We start from the raw sequence: 12,390 nt of genomic DNA, 5'->3' as shown, positions 1-12,390 counted from the left end.
ATCTAGTTCTAATTGCTTAAAAGGCATGGGATAGACTAGTCGCACAATCAGAGACATCTTCCTCTGACACTGTTTTACTTAGTTCAAGCATCACTTTTTCTGTATAGCATCTGTCTTGCCCAGACCATTCCTAGGGATTTCTGGAATACAAAATCCAGGGCCAAAACGTATCCTGGCCATCTAGGCAAACATGGATCCCCAGAGCCTGAACCTGGAGGGGGCAGAGAAGTTTTTGGGTTCAGGTTCCAGGTCTGGGGACATCTGAAGTAAGGTCTGAGTAGGGATGCACAAAGAAAGGAACAAAAGGTGACCCACAGTCACTGTAGCACCTCTTACCTGCTTGTGGTCCCCTCATGATGATTACCCTCAGGGCAGACACTGAAGACCAGACCAGCTTGGGTCTTTCATGAAGTTTTGTGTGAGGAACAGAAGACATCGCATTGCCACGGAAAACATTATGCCTGGAAATAAGTCAGTCACAGAAGAACAAATGCTGCATGATTCCACTTATATGAAGAATCTAGAATAGTCAAACTCATAGATGCAGAGATTAGAATGGTGGTTGCCAGGAGAAAGTGGGGAATTTTGTAATGGTTATACAGTTATGGTTATATACAAGATGAATAAATTCTAGAGCTCTCCTGTATGACATAGAGCCTACAGTTAACAACAAGGTGCTGTACACTTAAAAACTTGTTGAGAAGCGGGGCGCCTGGGTGGCTCAGTCGGTTAAGTGTCTGACTTTGGCTCATGTCATGATCTCACGGTTTGAGGGTTCGAGCCCCACGTTGGGCTCTGTGCTGACAGCTCAGAACCTGGAACCTGCTTCAGATTCCATGTTTCCCTCTCTCTCTGCTCCTCTCCTGTTCACACTCTGTCTTTCTCTCTCTCAAAAATAAAATAGACATTTAAAAACTTTTAATAAAAAAAAACCTGTTGAGAAGGTAGATCTCACGCTATGTGCTCTGAGCTAGAACAACAACAAAGGCAAGGGGACGTATAGATGCAACCTTTTGTATATTCAGTTTGCCTCAATAAAATTGAAAACAACAACAACAAAAAACAAAGAAAAAAGGATGAGCAGAAAAGAAAACTGAGAATATCAAGTGTTGGCAAAGATGAAGAGCAACAGGGATTTTCATTCTCTGCCAGTGGGTTGTAAACTGGCAAACCAAAAAACTATTTGGCAATGTCCACCAACAGTGGACATACGCACATCCAGTGCCATAGTAAGATTACTCCTAGGGATATACCCAAACCAAACGTGTAACTATGTGCAAACACCTAACATCAAGCAGTATCAGAATAAATGGAGACATCTTGGAAGTATACACAAAAAATAAACTACTACATTCTTGAATATGGATCAATGTTACAAATGTATCACTGAGCAAAAAGGGCCACATGAGAGTACACACTATCTTTGTCCATTTACAAGTGTTCAGGCAGGCAAAACTAATTTTGGTGGTAAAATTCAGAATCGTGGCGATTTGTGTGCAGGAGAGCAATGACCAAGACGAGGATGAGGAGAGAGTCTATGTTCCTGGTGAACTTTTAAAATCTTAGGCTAGGGAATGGTTACAGAAGTTCATTCACTTTGTTACCAAGACACGGACACATGATGACTGCACTTCTTTTGCACACGTGTCATCCTTCAAAATTTTTCTTATACTCATCAATTCGGAAAATTTTTTTAATCTTTTTTTTTTTTTTTTTTAATTTTAGCAAGGATGCAGGGAAAGAGTTGCTCATATATTACCGGTAGGACTGTAAGTTGTAACAGCTACTTGAAAGGACAAATGAAGGGAATCTACTATGAAGATTTAAAGTGTGCATTCTCTATCCAATTCACTTGCTGGTATTTCTACCCTAGAAAATGCTTGGGTATAGGTTCGACTTATGTTGAAGGTAGCGATGCTTCTGATAGAAAAACGAAAAGAAAGGAATTACATATCGAAGGGTAAGGAAGTCATAAACTGCTTCTATTGGTTCTGGACTATTGGTTCTGAGGACTAACGTGCAATAGTTTAAAAGAATGTTGATTGGAAAAAAATACCTACACAAAATGCATAGGAACTAGGGGTCATCCTATAGGGACTGGGTTTGTAATTAATGCCTGAAAAGGATTTTATTCTAATTTGTAATGTTTCCATTTATTATTCTGTGTAACTTAAAATTAATAATAGCACTTAGAATGTCTCTGGAAGAATATTCAACGAGTAACACTGGTTGCCTCCAATAGGTGAACTGAGTGCCCGAGGAACTAGTAGTGGAAGAATTTTCACTCTGTAGCCTTCTACATCTTTAAATATTTGAACGTTATAACTGTAGCATCTATTGGTAAAAAGTTCAATTTAAACTTAAAAGTAATTTGAAAAATAACAATAATTAAAAGATGCTCAGTCTCCTGGCCAAATATACAAATATAATTAAATGTGACTACTATTAAGATCCAAGTGTTAGATATGCGACAGGGGCACAGAGGAAAGGTCTCCTAAATAGGTCTGGGGACCTGAGAATTCAGGGTGGAGGTGATGGTTGAACAGAGCAATGTAAGGTCCTACTTTTTAATTCCTGGAGAGCTCAGTGCGAGGTGCCAGGGGCCCTGAAATCCAGGCCACGACTATTTTCCACGAGCCGGAACCTAAATCCCCACCAAGAGACTGGAGGAAAGCGGAAGAAGCAGAATCGCCAATAACGGGAGAGCAGCCTCTTAATAAAACGGCAAGGGACAACAATCGCGCAAGTCCAACCAGCCCGCAGCTCTCAGAGACCGAATTTCAGATTCCCACCCTCTACACGGGCGAGGCGAGCCCGCCCTCTCCCGCCTTCCGGCGTTGCTTACTGGGCGGCAAATGATCGATAGACCCATTCACCAATCGCTGGCTCTGTTAAGGGAGGCAGGCGGTTCCCAGCCCAGTCTTTGGTCCCTCGGGCGAGATGGGCTTCTGTGCGTCGACGTCAGCGTGTTGACGTCACGGGCCCGGTACCAGAGGAGGTCCGGGGGCTGCTGGCTGCGGGCGGTGGGCTGCGCGTCGCCTGCTGGGCTTGGTCCCTCGTCCCCGCCCCGCCAAGCCCCGCCCCTCCGCCCGCTAGGGCTTCCGCGGGCTCAACCGCGGAACCGCTGTCCCCGGGCCAGCCTGGGGCTGCCGGCCCGAAACCACCCGATGAGGTAGGCTGGATTTCTCGTCACCCTATTTGACAGATTGGAAAACTGAGTCACCCGGGATCAGATGACTTGCCCGGGGCTCAGGGGAGACCCGTGAACGGAGGCCAGAGCCCGGGCGTTCGGGTGTTTGCTGAGCGCTGTGCGGTCCTCCGGGGAGGAGGAGGGGCTAGGCGGGCTGTGTTTATAAAGGATGCAAAAGTGAAGTTGCAGAATGCCGAGCCCCACCTCGTTCCACTGCTTGGGCTGGGATTCGGGGGGATGGATACAGGTTGTGCGTCTCCATTCCTTCACCCTGCGGACCCCGAGGAGCCCTTGGTGGGGTCCCGCCCCGTGCTGGCGCCATGGGCCCTCCAGAGTCACCAAGAATGGTGACTGGGGTGATGCGTGGGTTATACAGACAAGGTCGATCATTGACCTCTTTTATTCATTAAAAAAAAAAAAAATCTGTGTTTCAAGCAGAACAAAATGGAAAAAGCGCAAGTTATGAGTGTTCTAGCCACAGTTTCATTTCACTGCTTTGCCCACTCATGGTATCCGGCCATATTTTGAAATCTCAGCAGCATGCTTATTTTTGTTTAGGATTTTCTAGAAAGATCCCCCCCCCCCCTTTTCGTCCAAATACGGGTTAACATTGTGGAACTTTTCCTTTACCATCCCGTTACTGCACCAGTTATTCACCATGTCATTTGTCTTCTGTTTCACAGATGGAATCACTGAATTCATCACTTGACTCAGTAGTAGTTGGGATAAGTTTAGCAAGGTAACAAAGTAACGGGTCTGATCTCAAATATACTGGAATTAGTTCGGTTTGTTTACCTCACAATCATTGTTGAGAAGGGTTCTGAAAGATAATTCCCATCTATATACCATCTACTCATCCACCCTCTCTTTCTAAAAGCAGGATCTCGAAAAACAAAACTTACAGTACCTTTGCTTTATGTATGGATTCATGCTCGTAAAGTGAAAAAGTGTACTGTACAACATATGCATACATATATATTTTGTATTTTCATAAAAATGGACTTTTCCTTATGTTCACAGAAGGATGCAGTTTTAATCATCGGAGTTTATTCTTTGAACAAGTTCATCAGATGAATACATCTGATCCTACATCATCTCTGTGCCACATTTTGGTTTAAGGTGTTGGGGGATTGAGTGCTGAAGAATTTAGGTCAGCTTCCTGCCCTCGCGGGCCTTCCATTTTGGTGGAGAAACGATAAACATGTAAACAAAAATGGCAATTCTAGATAATGATAAATGCCAGGAAAAATACTGCAAGATAAGGGGGTAGGGTATGACTGGGATGTGGGGGGGTGGAGGGAAATTTAGATATGGTGGACGCAGAAGACTTCCTTGAGGAATTGACAGTTTGGCGAGACCTGAGTGTGTGGAATGAGGTGGCATGGGAAGATCTGGTGGACGTTTCCAGGCAGACATAACAGGGCAAAGGAACTAAAGGAAAAATGGGCTTAGCATGTTACAGGGGTAGAAGAGGAGCCGTGTGGAGTGCAGTAAACCTAGGAGACAGTGAGGTGGGGTGGGGCAAATGAGGTGGGCAGGAGCCACGGGCACGATCATCTGAACCCTGAGTAAGGATTGCAGACAGGCAAAGGAAATAGGGCTTGTGTATTGCCAAGACCTGCTATTTAGTGAGACTCATAGACTGTAGCCAGCTCTCTGCTTTATTTCGGTTATGAAGTCATTGCAGTAATTCATTATGGTTTGTTTTGTTTTGTGTTGTTTCACCAGTAGTCCTCTCTCTCGCTGAAAATCTGTCCTCTTCCCTGTATCCCATGCTGTTGTGTTCCTGGTTGTCATTATGACGTGCAGGACTCTAAGCCTCTGCTGCTTATCATCAGCTCCCTGCTTTTATCCTTCCTTCCTATGAGTCCTCCAGTATTTATGTGCTCACCTTTTGCAAAGGACTGGCACTCAATCCCTGCCATTCTCCATGCTGAGTTTTAGGAAACTGTGTTGTCAAGTGGATTACCGTTTGCCATCAGGACTTTCATCACTGGCCAGGGACTTAACGTCCACCTTTATTTAGTGCCTATAATGTGCCAGGTGCATTACGTACATTCTAACCCTTCCAGCATATTGCAGAGGTAAATATTATCCCTTCTTGAGCAAAAAGGAAGTGTGCACTGAAGGCCATCCAGCTAGTACTGAGTGAGCGTAGATTTGGGCACTCCAGTAGGCCTGCCCACAGAGCCTCTTCCGTGCCACTCCGCCTCACTGCTTCCCTGGATATGAAGCAGCAGCTATACATCTCCACTATCTGAAATTAAATTTTTTGAAATGGCATTTCAGAGGTCATGATTCAACCCTCTCAGTTTAGAGGTGGGCCTGTGGAGGGCCATAGATGTTCAGTGATTTTCAAGACTTAACTGCCACCAAATTCTCTCACCTTCCTGATTCGCAGCCTAATTGTTTTTCTGTTATACTACATAAGATTTCTGCATATATGAAAATACAATATTTCAACATGACGGGCTTATTGTCCAAAACTCGTACAAGGTAGTAATGCTCCTTAGGATAAAATAATCCATTGTTTTCTTTCCCTTTTCTCAGCGGCGAGCAGGTGCAAACTCGCTGGACAAATCTTTGCTTTTAGTTAGGAGAAAGACAGTGGTTTCAAAATGACTTTAAAATTTAAGGTTTAATTTCACCTGTCTCTGAAAGGGAACTTAAAGCTTGTTACTGGTTTCCCAGCTTTAATGTTGTGTTTAACAGTATGGGAACATTGCCTAGAGTGGCTGCCTCATAGTTTCTGTTAGCAAGTGGAGTTTCTTCCTAGAATGGAGGAAGCCCTTGGGTTAGCTCAGGGATATAACTTCTCTTTCTTGGTAATTATCATTTGTAAAAATAAGGAAGAATCAGTTTGTGAATTCTATGGTTCAAAAATGTTCCTACAGTTTAAAAAATACCCATTATTTATTTCCAGGCTTTGCTTCTCAGTTATGATTGGGATATGGTAGGTGAATAATAGTAAACTCGCAAATAGTTAAGTTCACATTCTTGTGGCTTTTTAGCTCTCCTCTAGCTCAATAGAGATTGCCTTTCATCAGTCAAATTAGAATTATGTTAATGGAATTGCCTTCTTTCTTACATGTGGAAACTACTTAAATTTAGGCAAAAGAGAGGTTTTGCTCTTTAAGCCATTTGCTGGGTATTTTGACCGAGTATCTCCATCCTTCAAGATTGTTGGTGCCACTGATGTCCATGTTCTGGAGATCTGGGCTGTCATGACTTGGCCTCAGACTGTAGTGCCACCCTTCCACCATGAGCCCACTGCCCCAACTGGACTCCTGGCCTTTCCAACTTTGGTGTCTTTGCTCGTGCTCTGCCTGGAATGCCTTCTAGATGGACAGATCCAGCCAAAACTCTGCCCTCTGTGTCCGTCTGTGCTGCTTATTTAACGAGATATTTCCTGTGTCTTTAATGGAAACCTCTTTCCCAGCCCCTCTGGGAGTATTTCTCTGATAGTTTACCAATCCTGGTATCTTTGGTAATACATTCTTTTATACATGGGTGTTAAATATATATTTCTTTGAGCTTAAAAGACACTTATCAATTCATGTTACACATGCAGTTTTTTGTAGATTGTAGAGACCTTTGGTTTTGTTTACACGTTTACGATTTCATCTTTGAGAGAAGCACCATTCTGCTTTTCTTGGCTCTGCTTCAACAGAACTTCTTTCCTGTTTCAGTTAAGGGTCTGACTTACCAAGAGATCCTGTGAGAGGTACTCAGATCTTTGGGTTGTGAATATTTAAGGCACACTGTCCCCCCAGAAAATCATTCTCTGTGTTTGTGGTGTTGGAAAAAGTAAAAGCAACTCCACTTGTTAATATTAAGATGAGAAAGGGCCAGAGAGGCCAGCCTGGGGCACCTGTGGTGCTGGGCTGAGAAGCCTGGTTTGTACTCCTGATTTGCAACAGCCACATGTCCTGGGTTCTGATGCCCGGCATCAGAAATCCTGGCAGCCACTTGGAGCTTTGGAGCAGAGTTTTGGAATGATTTCAGTAAATAGCATTCAAAATACATTGGAAAAAGAGATGACCAAATTAATTAATGTGGGGCATTTTGATTAATTGTTTTGTCAGTTATAGTTCATTAAAGATGGAATATTCTTGGCTCATTCAATATCATATATTGAAACTCCAGACGTGTGTAGACTTGCTTCATTTTGGTTAACAAATACCCAGATCCCATACTTTTATATGATGATATTTGTAATTCATGAATTGAGCAAACAAATCTAATGCCTAACATGTGGCCAGGCATTTCCCTGCCTGCGAAGAATATAGACAGGTCTTCTGGGAGCTTTTGGTATAGTACTGAGAAAAAGACATGTAACCAATATGTGAAATGTATATGAAAGATTTGAGGTGCCATTAAAGATATGTGGCATGTATGTTATCCAATTGGATTCAGAAGGTTTCTTTGAGGAAGTGGTACTTAAGCTTCCTTGAACAATGAATAGGCTTATTATTGCTGTTGTTGAAGTGCTTGGAAGAAAAGGCTCTCCAGGAAGAGGGAGCATGAAGGAAAAGGCATAGATGGTGAAACCTCCTCCTGTCCAGGGAACTTAAAATAGGTCTGTATGGCTAGAGCCCTGGGTATGAGAGAAAAGGAGTTTTGAATAGAGGGATGAAATGGTTCATTCAGGTTTTCGTTTTTAAAAATCTAGCATGAAACCAGCATGGAGGATGTTTTGTAGATGAGCGAGTCTGAATTACTAGAGTAATGTGAATGAGTGATGATTGGGAAAACCGTGGAAAAGTCCAATAAGAGATATTAGGGGAATGACATGGTCATCAATCAGTTTGGAAAATGGAGCTCACAGCAGAATCAAATTTAACATATTGTCTTCATAATAATGCTGTACATAAGATCTTATGGGTTATTATTGGTTCATTTTTCCTACCTGAGACATTTTTGAAATATTTACAGTTAGTGTATGTTACACATCAATATATGTATGTTTAAGCCTTTCTTGTAATTTTCTTTTTGACTTTGTAATTGCTTGTCTCTTACTAAATTATTTGAGAGGAAATAATAGAGCTGGTTTCAAACCTTTTTTGAGCTTTTCAAACCTTGTGAGCTTATGGAGATCCCACTACTTTGGTGATATCCTCTGCCTCTGTAACACACTCTGAGCCCATTCTTATTATGAGGTTGTGATTCTGTTTTCTGGCTGTATTAGCCTGTGGTTGCATTGAGTCTTATAAATTAGTGGTGTGTGTGTGTGTGTGTGTGTGTGTGTGTGTGTGTGTGTGTATGTGTGTATGTTTTGTTTTCTGAAGCACAGGTGAGTCTGACATGCTAATATCTTGAATTTCCTATGTGACCACCTAAGAAGTCTGATGAAAAAAGAAAAGGGTACTACTGTTTTGTTTTTTTTTTTTTAATCCAGGCATCAAAATTTTGCCATTGACTTTCTTTATATACCATGTGCACCAAGCAGACCTTCATCCGTGATAAAGATTAATAATTATTTTAGGAACTGTGTGCCATCTTTGTATATCAAAGTATAGGAGAAAGAGCCCAAATGTCTGTCGACTGATGAATGGATAAAGATGTGGTATATATATATATATACAATGGAATATTACTCAGCCATTGAAAAGAATGAAATCTTGCCATTGGTAATGACGTGCGTGGAGCTAGAGAGTATTATGCTAAGCAGAATAAATCAGAGAAAGACAAATGCCTTATGATTTCACTCATGTGTGGAATTTAAGAAACAAAACAGATGAACATATGGGAAGGAAAAATCAGGGAAGGAAGCAAACCAGAAGAGACTATAGAGAGCAAATTGAGGGTTGATGGGGGATGGTCTAAATGGGTGAAGGGTATTAAGGAGGGCACTTAATGATGAGCATTAGGTATTGTATGTAAGTGATGAATCACTGAATTCTACCCATGAAACCAATATTATACTATATGTGTAATAACTAGAATTTAAATAAAATAAAAATTTGAAGCAAAAAAAAAAAAAGGGAACTTACTAATAGTAATGTTACTTAACACAAATAAGGAAACTGAAATTTGGAGAAATTAAGTGACTTGTCCAAAGCCATACCACTAGCAAGGACTTCCAAATAAGAAATAAGGGGGCGTCTGGGTGGCTCAGTCAGTTAAGTGTCCATCTCTTGATTTTGGCTCAGGTCATGATCTCACAGTTCCTGAGATTGAGTCCCACATCAGGCTCTGTGCTGACATCTTACCTGCTCACATGCACATGCTCTCACTCTGTCTCTCAAAATACATAAATAAACTTTAAAAAATAATAAAAAATTTAAAAATTTAAAAAACTTAAAAAATAAAAAAATAATAAAAAATAAAAATGTTCATTTTTATAATCAGGATTTTCTCAGCAAAAAATAAATTTTCTGGACAGAATAAGAAATATGTCTGATTATAAAAACAAACAAAAACAAGTGTAGGCGATAACATGTAACTTTTGCCTGTTGGGTGAAGATGTGAATGGCACTTCCTCTTACTGGCTTGCTCTGGTTTGTGAATTAGGAAATTGGCCTTGGATACCTCCAGGGGCAGTTGATGTTTTATCCCCCCTGGCATTACGCTTAGTGCGCCACTTTTGCCAGCTATGGAGCCCCTGCAGGAGCAGTGAGTACAGGATGGGACACTTGTGGGAACCCTTCTCTCTCCTCTTGCATTGAAGGAGTCTTGTGCTTTTGAATGAAGAGAAATGCAGTTCGCCCCTGGATAGCCACCTTAGCTTTGCTGTCTCCTCATCAGCTGGCTACTTGAGTTTAGCTTCTGTCTTCCTGTATAGAGAATATAAGTTTGGGGAGGCCTATGGAGAATGTGCCATGAACACATTCTTAGTTCTAGTCATTGAGATGAAGACAGGTAGTCGCTAAAAGAAGTGAACTCTTGGGACGCCTGGGTGGCTCAGTTGGTTAAGCATCCAGCTTCGGCTCAGGTCATGAGCTCATGGTTTGTGGGTTCAAGCCCCGCGTCTGGCTCTGTGCTGACAGCTCAGAGCCTGGAACCTGCTTCAGATTCCATGTCTCCCTCTCTGTCTGCACCCCCCCCCTCGCCCCGTTCACGCTTTGTCTCTCTCAAAAATAAACATTAAAAAATTTTTTTTAAAAGAAAAAAGAAGTGAACTCTTGTAGCCACTTTCCTGTGACTCCTGGCAGATCAGTGAACTCCCTGCCTTGGGATGGTACTGATTTTCACATCTAGATCAATAAGACCATAGTTCTGTCCTGAGAACTGAAAGCTTCTATTTGAATACTGCTTGCAGTAAGTACTGGTGCAGAGAGGTCTTCCTTCCAATACATTGCTAAATATTTCAAGTTTCTTAATTGAGGGACTTTGTTGGTTCACGACTTCCTCAGGAGCTTCCTGGGTGTAATCTGAAACTGGCCCCTGTATGTGTAAGGCAGGGAGAGAGTAAAGAAAGAAGAAAGAGGCAGACCACTTCACATTGTAGTGGCGTTTTCAGGAGCAAAGGAGCTTACTTACAAGGCTGTCTTGAGCACCTGCAAGACAGTGGCTTCTCTCACCCGCCCTCCAGGGTCTGCAAAGTTGATGTAGAGGCCCTGAGTGAGTTCAGTCAGTCATATACCCAGTCCAGATAGCCTCGGCACCACGTTTCTGTTTCAAGGCTGTATCTTAGGAGCAGCTTCTGGGAGAAGGGAAGGCAAGCAGAGTACATATGCCAAGGCTGGGGAAGGGGGCGGCGAGCCTCCGACTGGCCAGGTCCGGCTCACAGGTTGACTGGCGGTCACATCTTCATCTGCAGCAGATGTCATCTGTCTAGATAGTAATGTGACTGTTGACGCCATCGTTGCTAAAGCTGGAGGCGCATCTCTAAGAGGAAGCTTGAAATATTCATGAGAATGTGAGGCACTTAGGAGCAGCATGGTTCTCTGAATTACCATATACTGATGGTTGACAGTACTAATGAAGTCCAAATTGGGAAAAATAGTGGTAACTCCATAATAACCACCAGGTATTTTATTACTGATCTTTTGTGATTTTTCAGGAAAGCTAGATGTTCTGGAAAATGGTGGGTAGTCAGCAAACAGAAAAAGCAGTCTTAACACCTGTGGAAATGACTCCGTGTGACTCGTGAAGGAAAATGGGATTATGTATAGCTTCTGTGACCTAGAAGATTAAAATAAAGCTGTTTGTAGAGGAGCCGTGTAAGAAATATTAGAGTATAGAAGTTAGAGCTGAAGCTGAGAGAGGGAGAAGAGCTGTAATATCTGAGTACCAGAAGAGACCTATTGGAGGAGAATCAGAATTTGGAGAGAGACTGTGGAAGGTAGCTGTAGAGACCCATGTTGTTCCACTCATTCGGGCCCAGATAGCAGTTTCTGAAAAAGACGAGACAAGTGAAAGAATGTTCTTGTTCGCCAGAGCCCAACTTGAGACAGATATTTTTTGTTTTTTTTGGGACAATGGTAAGATGTAGCCGTAACATGCCAGCCATCTGACTCAGCCAGTGCTGGTGACATAACTGGCTACCAAGGTGTCAATCCCTGCAGAGGTAACAGCATGAACTACCCAACAAGACTGGCTACTCCGTGGCATGCTGCCATTTTGCCAACCTGTGATCTGTGGAAGAACAAATATACGTTGTCAAGTCCTTGACAGTCTCCAGCTGGCTCATCTTCCCCCGGACCCGGCACCACCCAGGGGCATGGTTATTGTCAAGGGTACATTGATTTCCTTCCTTTCTTTCTCCTCAGTCATTCCCTTCTATTATCTATCTGTCTCCTCAACTAGATGGAGATTCTGCTAAGAGCATGGGAATTCTCGCATTGCCCTTTGAATCCTTTTAAATGTCCTTGGTATTTTACATTTTGTAGGTGGTCAGTGCTTATTATTTAACAGCATGGGAACTTCCAGTGGACTTAAAGAGGCCCCCCCCCCTTAATTATTTTCTATTCTACAAATAAAGGCACTTTGTTTTTTCTCCATCTTTTATGGAAAGAAGGGAGAATATTCAAATTTCTGTTCTCTTGCATGGTTTTAACTTCCATCTGTATGCTATCAACTCTCAGATTTCTATATCTAGCTCAGACCTCTCCTCTGAACTCCTGACTTAACGTACTTTACTATTTACTTTAATAATGATCACTGTCAGTGTGGATATTAATACGCATCTCATACTTTACGTGTCCAAACTAAACTGATGTTCTTCCTCAAAGTTGCCCGGAGACTGTCTTCTCCAT

General features: G+C 42.3%; 1 protein-coding gene and 1 long non-coding RNA gene across 3 annotated transcripts in view; one reads left to right on the top strand and one right to left on the bottom strand.

Annotated features, from left to right (window-relative positions):
• Positions 1-2,805, bottom strand: part of LOC109497401 — a 121,900-nt gene extending 119,095 nt beyond the window's left edge. The window contains exons 1-2 of the long non-coding RNA XR_002740436.2: positions 2,565-2,805; positions 337-461 (exon numbers count right to left, since the gene is read on the bottom strand). This is a non-coding gene — a long non-coding RNA (uncharacterized LOC109497401). The remainder of the gene's footprint in view (positions 1-336; positions 462-2,564) is intronic.
• A 165-nt stretch (positions 2,806-2,970) lies between these two features.
• The window catches only part of STARD3NL (STARD3 N-terminal like), a 54,758-nt gene continuing 45,338 nt past the window's right edge, over positions 2,971-12,390 (top strand). Inside the window, exon 1 of one of the 2 annotated variants that reach the window (XM_006929102.5) lies at positions 2,971-3,172. The gene's annotated coding sequence lies outside the window, so the exon portion shown is untranslated. Of the gene's footprint in view, positions 3,173-11,599; positions 11,872-12,390 lie in introns of those variants that run through there. The other variant, XM_019825306.3, reaches the window with a different exon arrangement.

Source organism: Felis catus, chromosome A2, assembly GCF_018350175.1.
Source record: "Felis catus isolate Fca126 chromosome A2, F.catus_Fca126_mat1.0, whole genome shotgun sequence".
In the NCBI taxonomy this organism is placed as follows: Eukaryota; Metazoa; Chordata; class Mammalia; order Carnivora; family Felidae; genus Felis; species Felis catus.
The sequence above is the reverse complement of the archived record's forward strand: the minus strand, read 5'-3'. Positions and strand labels throughout refer to the sequence as shown.